Source organism: Embiotoca jacksoni, unplaced genomic scaffold, assembly GCF_022577435.1.
Source record: "Embiotoca jacksoni isolate LCO1_2020_lvr unplaced genomic scaffold, fEmbJac1.0.p SCAF_6, whole genome shotgun sequence".
Lineage (NCBI taxonomy): Eukaryota > Metazoa > Chordata > Actinopteri > Embiotocidae > Embiotoca > Embiotoca jacksoni.
Window position 1 is genome coordinate 12784890 of NW_027185414.1, and position 17477 is coordinate 12802366.

The window sequence follows — 17477 nt, forward strand, 5'->3', positions numbered from 1 at the left end:
TTCATGTAATTAGATCTCCAGTAGATACTGTAGTTGCTGTGTGTAATAGCCCACCCACAAAGACCTCCTTCTGGCTACATGAATCACCCTTACACAGCACACAAGATGCTAAAAAGTCTCTATTAACTTTGGGCATTTCAAGACACAAACCCGAGTAAAGAACAATGTTTTTAAGTTTTAGTGGAGTAAATGACAAACAGATTGAATAATGTAGACATGAAGTAGACTCATCCACACACTTAGTGAATTTGCTCATCTCTCCTTGGCCTTAATTGAAGCTGATTATAGAGTCACCCCCCATGCTGACGCCACTGTCACTCTGAATCTCAGCCAACTGGGCTTGCCATGTACACTCACAGGGTGGTCACTCTGCCTTTCTTTTTACACTGGCACCAGTGACAGCCGAGCCCACCCTTCTCTCCAAATACAGTGACTGTGACTCACTGTGTGTCACCATAAAGCCCAGACAAGGAGACCGAGTTCAGACAAGGGTCCAGTATAGCTCACAATGTGAACTTCACTCACAGTTCTCATGGTGCAGTGTGTGTGTGTGTGTGTGTGTGTGTGTGTGTGTGTGTGTGTGTGTGTGTGTGTAAGAACGACACTAAAGTGTGTGAGAAGATTGTGGTCTGAGTCACACTTTAATGACTTTTCTTTTTCTGTTCTTGTCCAACCCCCTCCTTCTCCTCTCTCCCGTCCGTCTTTCTCTTTGTGTTAACAGATAACCTAACGACTGAGCAGTGATGACATCAGAGCGGCTGACCAATCGCACCAAGACACCTACAAAGCACAACATTCAAAATGACTTCACTGAAGAACAACAGACAAGACCCGCTAGAATCCTTCAAAATCCCTACAGTGAAATCCTCAAAAGCCTCTTACTACTCCTGTTTCCCTCCCTGATATTTTACCTCCAGCTTTTTTCTACAAAAACATGGAAAAAAAGGAAAAAAACAGACTCAGAATCATGAGATGGTTGACAATGCCAGATAAATACATCGGAAGGACTATTTTCTCTTCGGTGGGAAGATCATTGATGCATGCTTCTGTAAATAGATCATAATAAAACCCTATTCTTATTCCTAATATAGGAAACCTACCAAGTCGCTCTCACCAAATTCATAAACATTCATTACTGTGGATAGAGTACTCATGGTTCGATATTTTCCATATAAAGTCAGTATTCTTCTTACCTATTCAGAGCCCATGTAGTTATCATTTCAAATATTATTTCTCTAGTCTTTGGAGTTCTTTGGACTGTAAAAATTGTACTTCTTATTCCTTCTTATTCACTTTACTTAACAGCCTAGTCTTCCTCTCCAATATCCATACTAGTACATGTAAATAGAGATGAATGAAGACAACAGCATGGACCAGACTATAATGTATATTTACCACCCTGTTAGGTCACAAATGGATATTTCAGACAACCTTTTTAAAAGTTTAAAATACTTGAACTTGTTTTCTGGTAGACATAGTCCCAGGTACCGGGACACTTTTCCTATGTATTTGAATAGATGGATAAAGGCATTAGCTATAGGTAATGTTATTATTTGACCATCTTACAAGGATTATAAGGAGGACATTCTTTGATAAGCTCCACTGGGAAACAAACTGAAGAGGAAAAGCAGGCAATTCACTCAAGACACTAACCTGACTTTGCACTTTTAAGCATTAGTTTTTAACATTCACTATATCATCTGATGCTATTAGTTAACATTTTCTCCCAGTATCTATCTTTTTTATAAAATTTTTTATTTCTTATTTTAATAATTGCCTCCACCCTTTCCATGTCCACGTTGTACCTGCTGTAGCAAAGCTCAGTCTGAGAGGGACACGCTTTTTTTCCTTTGCATGGTTTGAAGCGGAGCTCCTAACCTGAGCCTACAGACGGGGGCAAAAAGAACACCTCACTCACTGCAATGTAGACATGAGGACTCTGACCTCCATCTTCTGTGGACTACGAAGATAACCAAACAGACTGACAGATAACACGCCAAGCCAATGAACACACGACCTCAAAGATTAGCCCGTCACTGGTGAAGACAGAAAACCTTTGCATGGACAAAAGGGAAAATACGAGCTTGTTGAACACCTCATCTACACCATCATGCATCCTCTACCTCTCAGTGTGTGCTGTGCATCGAGGAGCCCATGTCTTTTCAGCGACCCCCTCTATAGGCCCCACAGTCCACTTTTCTGCTGCATGTCCCTATAGAGCCTCATGAGGAGAGTTCAATGTTGAATGCTACTGACGGATGCATATGGCAACGAGGGAAACAAAACAAATGCTCACTTTGAAACAATGCTCACACATATGAGCGCATGCATACAGATACACAATCAGACAAAGCACCACTCCAATATGCTGCTGTATATATGTGCAGTATGTATAGTTTCAGATGCTGTACTTTGCATGTTGACTTGTAGTTGGAACGTGACCATTACTCATAGAAGAGGATGTGCAGGTAGTCAGTGGGTTGACTCTCTAAACCAATGCAACTGCTGTCAGCTTTACATCTCCGTTAGTTTCATGTCTCCCACTCTTATTGTGAAAGGTTGTCTTCCGCCAAACAGCAGTGCTGATATAGTTTGAACTCTTTGAAGGGACACAGCCTCCCTTTTGATGTCAGACAGAACCTGGCAACAGTGAGCGTGGGTAGAAGAAGAGAGGAGGGAAGGCAAACTGGGGCGCTCCAATTAAGTGGCAGCACACAAAGTGGCATGGGGCATCCTGCCAGCAACTGTCTATTCATCCTGTGTCACAGGGATTTGCACGTCTCAATGAGTCTACGCACTGACAGAGAAGTCCAAGAGCAAAGCAAAGGAGAGCAGAGAAAGGAAGCAAGGCTTGGCAGAAAGGATGGAGAGAAAAAGAGACAATTTTGACAAAATTTTAAGGATGTGTTGAAGCCTATGGTTCAGTATTATACTGATCTGACCACCTATAGGATATTTCTTTCTGACCTCCGTGACGAGTTTCATAACCCATTCACCTCATACTGTTACACAGTCATGCAGCTCTCTGGGCTGTCACGACCTCACTTCCTGTCTGAGGTTAACTTTGTGTTAATGAGCATAGCCCTTGGCTCAACCTGATGTTCGGCCTCGCGGTTAAATACCCGTTACCCTCTGTGATTCTTTCATACCTGCCTACTACATCTGTACTCTCACTGGACACAGCAACAGAAACATCTTACCAAGTGAAAAATGACACTGAGTGAGGAGGAACTTTTTTTCATTTTTGACTCAAAATAATAAAAATCTGATTCAAACGTTATCAGCTTATCACTAAAAAAAAATTTGATTTTAGCAAAAATACACATGGTTACCTACTTTGTATGCCCAACTGTACAGCTAATTCATATGAAGAAATCTTCTTCACAAAATATTGTCAGAGCACACGGAGTCACATGAAGGTATTTACAGTCAACATGTAAACAAACTTAAAATTAAGACTTACGACTTAGCTGTGATTAGTTAAAGAAGATTTAAAATACAGGAAGGATGAAGATGTCACTCAAATAGCAGACGTTGCATGTGACAAGACACTGACGCATTGCTTCTTTGAGCCTCAAGGCTTTCCACTGTTATAGAAGCGAAACAAAGCCCCTTTTCTGCACAGATGTGGCAAGGTATGACAGGTTTATTTTGCCTTTCTGTATCTTTAAATGCAGTCCTGAAGTACTGAAAGAAATACTATGTTGCTCCACCCTGATAGTCAGGCAGCACGTAAGCTTTCATCTAACCAGACCCTAACCAGGATCAAAACAATATGCATATTTGTACACCTTCAGATGCAGAATGTGGGCACAAACACACAGAAGCACATCCCTAGTGTTTTTGTGATATACACACACAAGTACACACACACACACACACACTCCATGCTAATCTAAACAGCAAGGCTGTATGTAAACAGATCGTGGACATAATGGGATTGTTCAGTGTGCAAACAATAAGCTGTTAGCGTAATCACAGGTCAAAGATATATTACTCAGAGGGCCACGCTGTATGTATATTAACATGATGGATATGTGGGAGAGAGGAGGGGGCAGGGATGTGTGGGATATGGAGCTCTACTGATTCAGATTTACCCCCTATAGGGCCCCGTCCGCTGCCTTTCTCTCCTCTACCTCCTTCATATGGGCCCCACTTAATCAGCGGTCCTTCTTCTCTTTCCCCGTTCAGCCGCCTCTTTCTTAGAAACCAGGTTCTTCCCTTTCTTTACCATGTCCCCCCCTCTAATACCTCATTCCTGTCTGTTCCTATCTGCACCCCTTTCATCCTTCTTCCATCTCCCTCTTGTCCTGCGCAGATATAATCTGTTTCAGCAAAGCAGACAATCCATCTCTGTAGTCAGTGGGATACCAGGATAAAGTAGCTCCACAATCTTGTTTTTGGATTAAGCAAAGAGAGGTCTGAGTGAAATTGGGCAATTGAGGCACTTCAGCCATGTCTGACAAATAAACACAAGCAGGGAAAGAGCAAGGCAGAGACAGATAGACAGCACCATGTTGGAGATAATTATACAGATATTTCTATGAACAACGTGTTAAACAGATCAGCTTTGTGGTTGCTAAAGATGGATGTTCACGCCACTTAATCATGTTTAAAGCACTGCGCTTATGTGTCTCAATGAGTAGCAGCATACAAGTGCCATGTCAGTCGCGATAAATCCTGCATAGCCTCCTCTACACTGTGTGCACAATTATTAGCCAAGTTGTATTTTTGAGGATTAATTTTATTATTGAACAACTACAGTGCTCTCGGTCAATCCAAAATGTTAATAAACCTCAAACCTGAATATTTAAGAAAGTAAAATTTTGGTTTTGGCTTTCTTAGGAGAATATCTGTGTGTGCACAATTATTGGGTAACTATTAGTGGGCAGAATTATTATGCAACTAAATGAAAAACGAAAATGTTCCCATCTCACTTGTTTATTTTCATCTGTAAAAGTGAGAATAATAAACAAACAACTACACATTTACAAATAAACATTTCTGACATTTCAACAACAACAAAAAAAAATCAGTGACCAATATAGCCACCCTTCTTTTCAATAACAGTAATAAGCCGTCCATTCATGGATTCTGTCAGTTTCTAGATCTGTTGATGATCAACTTTTTGTGCAGCAGCAACCACAGCCTCCCAGACACTGTTCAGAGAGGTGGACTGTTTTCCTTCACTGTAAATCTCCCGTTTAAGAAGGGCCCACAAGTTCTCAATAGGGTTTAGGTCAGGTGAGGACTACTTCGATGCATGCAATGGAGCATTGCCCTGCATAAAAATCATGGTCTTCTTGAAAGATGCAGACTTTTTCCTGGACCACTGCTTGAAGAAAGTGTCTTCTAAAAACTGGCAGTAGGTTTGGGAGTTGATTTTGAGTCCATCTTCAACCCGAAAAGGTCCAACTAGCTCATCTTTAATAATACCAGTCCAAACCAGTACCCCACCTCCACCTTGCTTGATTCTTCTCAAATCTTTGGCAGTTAATTTGCGTCTTTTTTTCTCAACACGTTTCTTGCGACCCTGCTGACTATTTGCAACTAAACGTTTGATGGTTCTTTGATCACGCCCCAATATCTTAGCAATTTCAAGAGGGCAGCATCCCTCTGAAAGACTTTATAAAATGTGTGACTTTTCAGAGTCCGTTAAATCTCTTTTTTGGCCCATTTTGCCTGAGCAAATAAAGCTGCCTAATAATTATGCACACCTTGATATAAGGTGTTGATCTCCTTAGGCCACACCCTCCCTCATTACACAAATACACATCACCTGATATGCTTAAATCCAATGGGCATTCAAGTTTATAAAGCTTGGAGTTGGAAAATATGCATACAAATTATGATATGGTCAAAATACTCACTTGCCTAATAATTGTGAACACAGTGTAAAAGCTCACAGCCTATTAACTTACCTCCACTTTATTTGATTATTATCTAGCCCATTCTTTCAACTGTTTAATAAGTCCATGTGCCCCTGAGTGCAACACTCCATTAGTGTCATCACTGGCTTGCCTGTGTGTGTACTGCGTATGTCTGTGGACCACTGAAGCTGATACACATTGATGCCAAGTGACAGAGTAAACACAGAGGCAGAACAGCGAGAGAAAAAAACAACCTGAGACAGACAATAGGTACAAAGGTGGTCGGATTGATTATATCAAGACTCTCTGCCACATGGATGTTTGGCTTCGGATATGGTTTAAGGCTTTAGTATGGACAACCAATACATAACCCAATACAGTAAAGATGTCAGCAAAGATACAACATGTTATTTTTAAGTCAACAGTTATTGGCTAGTAAGAATGCATCCTTTAGAAAGTAAAATTGCCAGTAAGACATAACACTTCCACTTAGTCAGAAGGCTACAATAGATTCACATCATATGGCATAATAAAGTTGAGAAGCTGGGGGAGCTAATTGTGCCGGCTAAAAGCCGAGGTAAAAGTCTCATTTCTTCCTATACACAGTCAACGTTATGTAACAGTTGGAAGGCCTCTATGGCTTCAAATGTCAGTATAAAAGAGTGACAACTGTGTTCGAAAATACCTGGTTGTTTGATAAAAGTTGAAGGTTCGAGCCTCTGTACATAAAAACCTCAAGGAATAAGTTATAACACAAATGTGCATTTTGGCAAGATTTCTGTTGTATACACCACTAAGATAGCCTTTAATTACCAGACCTAAATTCACTGTGTGAATTTAAGGATCCAGCCACACTAAATGAAGATTGTTTCCAGTCATTGCATCCTAATGGCCGTAGACCTCAGAAACCATCACCCAATGTAAGTAGAGTGCAACGCGCCATGTCAATAAATGACCTTTGCAGACTTTTTTTTTAGTCTTATACTTTCTTTTCACTCTACCACCATCACTATTGTTAGAACTACATTTAAAAAAACAAAACAACAACACTGAAGCGTTATCGCAATTACCATCCTCGCTGGTAGCTGGTTGGTCCGCCCTTCAGAGTGGCTGAGCGGACCGTCATGCAAACAGGGTTTCCAAAACTATTATAAAATCGAAGACTGAGGCTGAGCCAGGTTACCACTAAGAGGGAAGAAGCTCAAGTTTACAATTAAATACATTTTGAATGATTTCAGCAACTATGCCGCAATGTTTAATTCCCAGCTGCAAAAACGAAGGGTTTTGAATTTGGTACCCATCTGACGATCACCTCGGCCTGGTATCTTATTGGGATCATATTGAGAACCATCTGCCATGATTTCTCAGAATCAGAGATGAAATAATGAAGACTAGTGGCTACAACATAAACCCAGTGGATTGTAACATTACCGGGGCACCCTTTTATTTCTGTTACGTAACATTGCAAATATTGTAAAAAGTAAAATTCTAATTTGGAATACATAATTGGGTAAAAGTATTTCACAACAGCTCCTCCCACTCTGAAACTCTGTCATGTAGAAACATACTGCAACAGACACAGCCATGCTCTTTTTTTTTCTCTTTCTCACGCACACGCACACCAACACCCCCCCCCCCCCCACCCACACACACACACACACACACACACACACACACACACACACACACACACACGCTCTATGCCTGTGAGTGTCTATGTCTGTTGGAATGACATGATTAGCAGTGACCTCAAGCCAGACATGGCTGGGGTAGTGGGAGTGGGGTCAGAGGTGAAAGGATTACAATGAAGCAACCCATGTCAACTGCTCTGCTGTAATCCTGACCTCCAGGCCAACCAAAATGATTCACATGCATGAGCTCAACATATTGTGGGCACAGTGCCACATTACTCACAATATATCTCATTTTTTGGGAAATTTGGATGAAAAGAGGACTTGTAAAAATGCTTTAAATGTACCATATGAAGAGGCATGGGTTTTGGATGTAGGGATACCATGGATGAGGGTTGCTCTAATAGCTAGACAGCAGCAAAGACAGAGCAGACCTTCTTATGTCACATAGTTAATGACAGGGATAAATAATAGAGCCCTTAAAGCCCTTACTCCCACCTCATTCTGGCCTGCACATAAGCTTGAGCTCTAGGTGGGCAGTTAGCCATCAAGCCCCTCACTAAGATGAGGTGGGCTCCCAAGAAGATTGGGGATAGGGGGCTGGAGAGTCAAAGAGAATCGGATTAACCAAAATGCCTCAATTGGAAGAAATGCTCTGGTCTGACCTCAGTGTAATACCATTGATAATTGCTGTAAACCAAATCTTTAGCATCTGATTAGGTAATGGAGGAAATCACAACCTTTAGCAGTAGTGAAATAGCTGTCGTAAAGGTGGTAGGTGAACGTTTCAAAACTTGAAATATCCATGTTGCTACTCTAGAAACAAATAAATGGGGAAATAATAAATTTCCAGAAGCTGTGGACAGGTGGCATTTCAGCCTGCACCATTTAGCCGTGCAGTCTGGTTTCTGACAGCTTGATTTAGTCTCCTGCACGTGAGCCAGAAAACAGAGAAATCAACGGCAGGAAAAAAACAGCTTAACTAGATTCCAATTTGCCTGCTTTGAAACACAATTGATGAAGTTGATGCACGTGGAAAACACAGAAGGGACTTATGGGTAGCTGTACAAAGCTTACTTTGATCATGCAAAGATTGTGTGCACTAATTCAGGGTGAAATACACTGTGCAGTCAGGAAGGTAAAGGCACTGATTACATTCACCCTTTTATGCCATTTGAGACTGGGCCTGTTTGGGTGGGACATTAAGCTTTGTCTTTAGGGTATAAAATGGAGATTATAGTGGCTCAAGCAGAGATTCTTGGATACATGCTGTTTTTCCTGCTGTGAACAGGGTGTAATCCTTCACTTTTACAGAATGGAAAAGTTTGTAGAGTCCAAAAAGTTATGAATAGATCCCTTCTGGGCCCCCTACAGAGTAGAGAGTGTGAGACAGCAGGGGATAACCATATGCTATCAAAGTGTTCTTCAAAGCTCCCATCTTTAGTCCACGAAATTATACAGTATCATCACATACACCTGGCAAAAACAGAAGAAACATAATTATGCAGCTCAGTGTACTAACAGAAGAAAAAAAAACACGTTTCTTGAAAAATATGTTTTAAGAAATCTGTTGGCTTTGAACGGTTTTTTTTTTTTCTTTACTTGGTGTAAACTTGGTTTGTACTGCGGCCGCGGCCCGACAGTGTGGGCCAGCTCATAATTTTGTTTTTACATGCTTTTAAAATACTGCTTCTGGTGAACAATTAAAAATTTATGATTCCTATCACAATGAGCCCCTTCACTGTTACCAGAGGTTAATTTGTGCTCGCCCCTCATTTCAATTGTACTGTAGTAAATGTCCACATTATTTCCCACATGGGCCTGGATGAGGGGTTTGATTATCCTAAGGTAGACCTTGGTTGGCTCTGTTATTGTCAGAGGGGTCGTAAGCTGCAGTAACAGCTTCTAGGGTCTTATTGCTATGGCGATCAGCCCCTTGCCACTTGGCCTCCGTGACCCCAGTCACAGATAAGCTTTATGGGAAAGCACATTAACATGCTCTGGCAGTCACCTCCCTCCTTTATCAAAGGCAGTTCTGTGAAATCAAGTGTTTATGGACCCCCAGTGAGGGCATAGTGCTGCTGATTGCCTTTATTAGAGGTTGACTGTAAATGAGCTGGAGGTGGACAAAGGACTTGTAGTAGTGGGGAGAATTGAGGATGTGATACTGATGTTATTCTCACTAAATGAGCAATATCTTTAACGACTGCAACACCCCATGAGCAGGTTACTAGCCCCTGGACTGCAAATACTGTCTGCAGTCTAAATATATCCACGTCTTCCACTCTTTATACAAAAATGGACACTACAATAACATAAGAGACATGAAATATGCTTATAAATATGATGTAACATTATTTTGGAGTTGTTTATTCGGTTGTGACAGAGTCTTCTGTTACTGTCTTCTCCTTTGTCTTACACTGATTCTATCAACTAAAATGTTCTGTCTGTGTTTTCTTTATTTCCATGGATGTGCCACTTATGGACATTTTCCTGTGGCTATGAAAGGCACCATGCTTAAAAAAAAACCTGAAGTGTCAGTAGTGAGTGCCTGCTTACAGGCCGGTGACTGGTGTAACATCCTCTCAGTATGTCTGCAATGATGGATGGTGATAGCCCTGTGTCTTTGTACACATCAGGGGGGCCTACCGTTGTCGCCGGACAGATAGAGGGAGCAAGAAAGAGAAAGATGTAGCCGCAGCTTAATGTCCTTCTCCGGTGCTGTGCATGCTCTTTCCTATTTGCTTTTCCCTTCACGGCACGGTTAACATCGTAAATTAACCTTTCCAAGCCCCCTGTGCTCAGATCTATTTTTTTTCCTTTGTCTGTATTGCGCAGTAGTCTCTCTGTTATGCAATGCGGTAGCACTGGTCAGAGACATAGCCTGTTACGGGATTGAGCTATTCCTTTTTTCAGTGATAGGGATTAAAACAACACACTTTGTTCAGTCAAGCAAACATTCTATTTTATGTGCATGTCCTGTGTACTCTGCAAATCGGTATGAGGCTGCTTTTTTTTGTTCCCCATCCTAGAAATGTAAATGAAACACGTGAAAGAAAAACTGTATTGTAGATCATTCTCTTCTTAGTCCGAGTCTGTAAATAGGATGTAAATACCAAACAGCTATGCATGCTAATATACAAGCAATTTGTTCAGGTACTTTTGTAATCCAGACTTCTCATATGGCATGTAATAACAACAAAAAGCAAACATGGAAAAACAAGAAATTGTGAACAAGGATATGGTTTGTAAACAACTTCAAAACTGAAAAATATATGTCTTTGCTGTTAATGTTTTCTTACTGATAACTAATGCATTGGCCTGCCATTTACTACAGTGCTCTGCTCATGTTACTTGTTATCTTTTTTATGTTTCATAAGGTAGGGCTGAGGCAAAATAATTACCATAAATCACTGGTTTGTGGAATTGTTGGGTTGGGGAATAAGAAGATGAGGGGAAGGATGGCAGTCTGACCATTACTGTTTGTAGTTTTCTCATTGCCACTGCACGTTCACATGCATACACTTAATAATTGATTACATATCCTTAGTGTCTTCCACAACCAATAAAATGTTGTGGCAAAAGCATTTAGCATAAAAGTGGTAAAAACTGGGCTGCCATTTCAGTTGTCTCTCCAAAAAAAATCACCAGCTTTAAAGTGTGCTGTTTTAAAATGGCATTTATTTGTTTCTAATAAATGAATCCAAACCCATTAAACAAACTATGAAGCTGGTAAAACGAGCAATTTTGACTCATTCCAAATTTTCAAATCATGACTTTAAAGGGAAAAATAGCTTTTGAAATAGTTTTTTTTTTCCTTTCTGCATTTCTAATACAAAGTACAATGAAAAATAATTATTTATATGCCAAATTTGCCTCTGCCCTAGCAACTCTAAAGTGACATTTTATGAAAACAGAAATGAAGGAAGTGAGAAGATTTTGTTGTTTTGTTTTGTTTCTAAGAGTGTTTATTTTCAACCATGTTAAAACCATGTTAAAACCCAAGGCGCTCATGGTAGATGGAGGTGTCTAATTTTTAACCTGTACTAAAGATATTTTAAATTTAATAAATAATTATTGTAACAAGAAAACATGTCGCATTGTGGTAAATTCTGATCTATCACTTTAACCTGTGCATATTTCCCATGATGATACTGTCCAGACTTTAAAGGATAAAAGGAGACTAGAGAACCAGAAACTAAAGAGGATGCAATAATTTAGTTATAACGGACATTTAGGGGCATTTGTGTCCTGGTAAACTGCTCTCATCTGCAAGGAAGCTTAAGAGCTGGATTTGATTTTACTCATTATATCCTTGACAAAATCCAAAATAGGCAAAGACTCAGACCCAATTACCTTTGACCCCGGGTTCCCAGCTGTGTAAGATGGAGCAGAGAGGTTAGGTTTCACTTCACCTTGGCGAAACGGACTGTCGTTGGTTATCATATCTCACTTCAGCTGCTCAACCGCCAAACATAAATGCCACACAGATTATTTGCCAGATAATAAATGGGATTTCTGCAAGTTTATCATTGAGATTACTCCTTGCCTGCAACTAAAGGCATGGCTGACAGTTTTGTGAAGGTTATCAGACTCATTCTTCAATTAATTAAAAGCCACTCACACAGAGCGAGGCAAGTTTGTGTTTTGTACGTTTCAACAAATTGTTTACAAGAGGACACATTCAATTAGTTATTTCATTATCGCCCTAGGTGTAATCAATTGACAATGCCGATAACAAAGCCACATCAATTTGTGAGCCGACTCCAGCACATTTCTCTAAATGACTGAGTAGCACTTCTATTCCAGACCCCCATGAGTGCTTGTTTGCTCTGACGTTTAAGCAGAAACCTACATAACAGATCATATTATCATGTATACCATGGGAATCTTTTCAGATTTGAGGGTACAGAAGTTATTTGAGTCGCTGGTTGTGGCCAGGAACTCCCCATGTAGACTGTCTTCGGCAGGGTGCAAAGTTCTGCCTTTTTTCCTTTGCTCCCGCTTTCCCCTTGAGTGATATATGGCAAAGAAAGAAAGAAGCACTGGCTTTCTCTCTGTCATCCCTGCCTCTCCCCTCCTGCAGCATAGATAAACAATGCGAGTGACAGTCTCTCATCACTCAAGAGGCTGAATCTCTGGCCCTGACCCGATAACATCAAGTGTGTGTGTGTCACCTGTCAAGTGGCTTCTGTCACACTTCAGTGGGAACTCAAAAACAAGACTCTCTGTATGTGTGTGTATGTGTGTGTGTGTGTGTGTGTGTGTGTGTGTGTGTGTGTGTGTGTGTGTGTGTGTGTGGTGTGCGTGAAGTTGACTGGGGGATGGTGTTGTGGGTTTAAGAGTGCCTGTTGGCATGCAAGCGCAGGCCTCTTTAGGCATGAGTGGAGTTGAGAGTGGCGAAGGGGGGTTGGTGCTTGTGAAGGTATGCCAGGAAACTGAGAAAGAAGGAGGGGGAGGCGTAACGACCCAAATGAGAAGGACTTGTGCAGACACTGTGAAACTATCTCATTTTGTAGGCTCCGCTAGTCTCATTCTCATGTTCAGAATGGGCAGGGTGATCTAGGAACGCAATTATTTTCACCTATAAAAGGCAACATATGCCAAGATCATAAAAGTTCTTATTGGACAGTAATTTATTAAAGCAAGTCATAGAAATGGAGAGAGGTAGGGCACAAGCTATAATATGAAGGTGTCGTTCTGCTTCTCATTAAGGGCCTGAGTGTCAGTGAAATTCAATACTCCATGTGCCTGACAGCAGAGGGACAGATGAGCTAAACAGAAAGATGCCCTCTCTTTATAAGATCCTGGGGAAATGGGAACATTTACTGCAGCCACATCATATCGAAATTCCATTATCGATTCATTTTCTGTGTTTCACAGTAAACTTACAGTATATGTATAATTAAGTGTGTCGTGCATTTCATTTTATCAGCACAACTACTGCACATCTGGCATTCTTGGTCTGATTTCCTTTTACAGTCTCTTGTTCAAATATACAGCTTTTCAAAATTAGGTATCATCTGCAGAGACTAACAATGATCAACACCCTCCAAGCAACAAACAGCTGCTACTAAGCAGAACTGGCATCCTCTTAAATGGATGAGTGATCTGAGACAGCGTGTTTGTTCCTATATTGCGAACATTTAAATCATTGTTGAGCTCAGAATGAGCAATAATAAACCATCATTGTGATCCTCACAATACTGAATGATGTGGATTAGCCAGTGGGGAGCAGATTGTATTGAGGAACGTATCAGCATCTTCTCGTTATCTAATACACGAAGTGGAGAGGGAGATGATTATGCTACGGCACATTTTAACCAGAACAATGGAAGCGCCTGTACCTCTGTTCATTTGTTGCACAAAATGAACGAGGCAGATATGTGCTATTGTCTGAGGTTATTGTAATGGTAAAATACAGTTTTTGTTAATGTAAATGATTGTAAATGACTCCTCTTTCAGACGAGAGCGAGGGTTTTGTATCCTTTACTGAGATAAATACCATCACAAATGAGGCTGGACAAAACAAAAGCAGAACAGAGAGAAACAGGCAATTGTGGTGAAGGGAGGGAGGGTTTTGTGTCAGCCTATTGTGTATCGTCTGGCAACACGCTCGCATGTTTGTTGTCGTTTTTCACACTGACAACCAGGTTCTGACAGCAGTCACACTCAACACCAACACAAGCACACACACCAAATGATGTTTCAGAAAATTCAGCATATTATTTACTTAGATATACTGTATAAATATAAAGTTGCATAAACATTAAAGTCATATTTTCCATAACCATTGTTAATATTTTAAACAATCATTAATCTTTGACTGATTTTTCAGACACCCTCTTTTCTCCCTTCATTCCCTCCTTGTTTTTGTATCTTGCGAGACCACTTAAAAAGAAGCAATGTTTTTCTGAAATCTAAGAAAAACACTAAGACACTAACACTAAGAAACAGTTTATTTGTTGTTCTGCAAAAACAAAGTAGCAGTAGAGTGATACTGGGTTTTTAAAGGCCAATATATGTTATGACAGTTTAGAACAAATAAAAAAGCTGATGCATCTAATGCCATGAATCTACACACTATGTTACAGGAGGTGGCTGGATGCATCTGAAAGTGTGTTTGTGATCTGACAATGACTCAAAAGAAGAAGTAACGTTAGCTAGTTGGCTTCTTTAGCATGCCATTTTCAGGTTTGTTGTCACTCTGAATGTCATTATCAGTAACAGAATATACTGAAGTATGATTTCCTGGATTGCATCGCTGGTAACAGAACATCCTGCAGTGCAATTTGGTATTTGGAATATGTTCTATTTACAAGGTCAGAATTACTTCTGTTTCACGTGCCACTCAAATAAAAAAAAAAATGTTTGTTAATGTTCCCGGGGTAAGGTTTGATTTCATGTCATGACTGGATAGTTAAGTGGCTGAAATACTTAAGAAATAACACAAAAACGCTGAGTAAAGTAACGGTTGAGCGGTTTTTTTTTTTCCTCCCCGTCTTCCTTGTTCGTATTGGTTATAATAAATGAATAGATCTGTCTTGTATAAAGTTAACTTTCATTTGAACATAATTCATCTCAGGTACACAATGACATTCACCTGACTTGTGTGAATGGAGCCTTCATGCAAAACTGTGATGTAACGTCTTCGTGTGACTGCTGGAGGCTGCGTGGCCATCGGCAACTATCGGAGCCATTCATCGCTTTTGCTCGTTTGGAAAATGTCCTATCTCCACGTATTAATCTGTTGACCTCTGATAAGAATCTTCAATTTTTGTAAAGTTCTGTAAGGAAGCAAATATTAGCTAAAATCATATTGAGATGTCATCGCTGACCTGCATTGCAACTTTCACTCCGAACCTGTTATGAGATATTTTCATCAAGAAGCAGCGCAATCTGTAAAAATCACATGATTATACCACTCTGAATGTGTATTGACATGATGTTAAAAGATATTTGCTTTTGGTAACTTCTAATGCTACATTTTCCCATAACCTCTGTGTTCTGTTCAATTGTGTATTGATGTAAACTTGGTCAAGGTTGCACAGGCCAGTTGGTCAGCCTTTCGAACATGTCCAGATCATGTCTGCTGAACTGTCCAGAGAACACAGAATGCTCTAATCCCTTGTTTGCATTGGAATCAATGTCATATTGATCTCAGACTAATTATATAATCATACTTGCATTAATAACAGATGGAATTGATTTCAAGATAGTCCTATTATATAGTGCAATTCACATTGTAAAACACAGAGAGTCTCCTTGCCTTTGTCTTTCTGGCTACAACACAGGTAATATATGCAAATTTGGGAAGGACCGAATGAAGGAGGCTATTTGAAGTCCTGCAATGAACTTCATTAGTCACAGGCATGCACACTTGAACATACAGATGCACATGCAGCACACACACACACACACACACACACACACACACACACACACACACACACACACACACCCCTTCACCCACATTCATACAATGTATGGACACACACATGGACACATTCACACATGCATGCAGCCCCTTGGACATGTCTCATTAAATTCAGGTGAGCAGATTAATTAAAATGATATTTAAATCCCTCAGGACTGTAATCTGCACTACTTTGGTACGTGTCACACACTCACACACACTCTCACACACACACACACACACACACACACACACACACACACACACACACACACACACACACACACACACACACACACATATATATATAAATGTATGGCAGCAAACATTGCATAGGAGTGGATGGTGAAGGGAAGATTAATAATTTGCAGATAAGCAGAAATATTCATGTGACCAGTGAACAAATCACAAAAGATCAGAAGGCACAAACAAAGACGGTTACTCCACCCTGCCTGTATTTGAAACATTGAAGGATTTCATGATTCGTTCTATTGAAGCTAAAATCATACATTGTAAAGATCTTTTCAGTCCAAAGTTTTCCTATGTTTGGCTGGTTTGACCTTGTGGATGCCTCCTCAAACCCCCCCATCCACTCAGCCTCCTCATCCACAGCACTGACTTTAACTACAGCAGTAATTGGCGGACCACAGGTACGCGTTTGCCTTCTGTAAATTTTGTAATAACTTCACTCATTACTGGACACTGTCACAGTTTGAATGGCTCTGAAGTGTTGCACTGAAGATAAATCAGAAAGGGAAGGTGAGCTGATGCTGAAAGGAGAAAAGGCTCGTAATATTACTGAGTAAATGCAGAATACGTCGATGTTACCAAAGAAAGAGGAAAAAACTGCATGTCGTGATGATTAATATCAGTTTTCAAATTTTGCATATTTCTAACTGAACCACTAAAACCTACATCAGCGCATGGTGACACTAGGAGTTCCTGAATCAGCCATCAGGAGATAGCTGACATCAACTCAGTGGTATCTGCTCTCTAGTTCTCGTGGGATGTTTATACATGATATCAACAGAATGTGTGTATACTAACAGAGAGCACAAGTTTTAAGTAGGAGGTGCATTTCATATGCTCACCTACTTTCCCACCAATCAAATCAAGATAAGAAGAAAACCGAAACTCGAGAACTGGTTTGGTACATGTCTTATTATCAAAAGGGAAATGACGACAGGAAGTGTCAGGTATACATCAATTTTTGCTTTTTTTTTTTTTTTTTTTTTTTTTTTCTGCCAGTGCATGTGCAGCTAAATTATGTGCTGGATTTTGCATTTTTAAAGAACGTGATGTCAGTTTCCCTCACAGCTCCGAGAGTGCTTTGAAGTGGACACGAAGATGAGCTGAAACGGCAATTTTGAAAAAAAAAAGAAGGAAAAGGAGAAGCCATCAACTGCTGTGCTGTAGGCCCTCTCCTGACCTTCACCTGCTGGAGAGGTGGAGAGGCAAATTGCATTAGAGAATGACATGTCATTCATCTGGGCTGTACTTGGAGGATCATTTAGCTAATTTAATGATTAATAAGTTTAACACCTCTTAATAATTTCATTT

At 40.3% G+C, this 17477-nt stretch overlaps 1 protein-coding gene across 1 annotated transcript in view; it reads left to right on the forward strand.

The window, feature by feature from the left end:
- mafa (MAF bZIP transcription factor a) overlaps nt 1-11592 on the forward strand; it is an 82930-nt gene extending 71338 nt beyond the window's left edge. The window contains exon 3 of the mRNA XM_069173787.1: nt 722-11592. The gene's annotated coding sequence lies outside the window, so the exon portion shown is untranslated. The remainder of the gene's footprint in view (nt 1-721) is intronic.
- The last annotated feature ends 5885 nt before the right edge of the window (nt 11593-17477 follow it).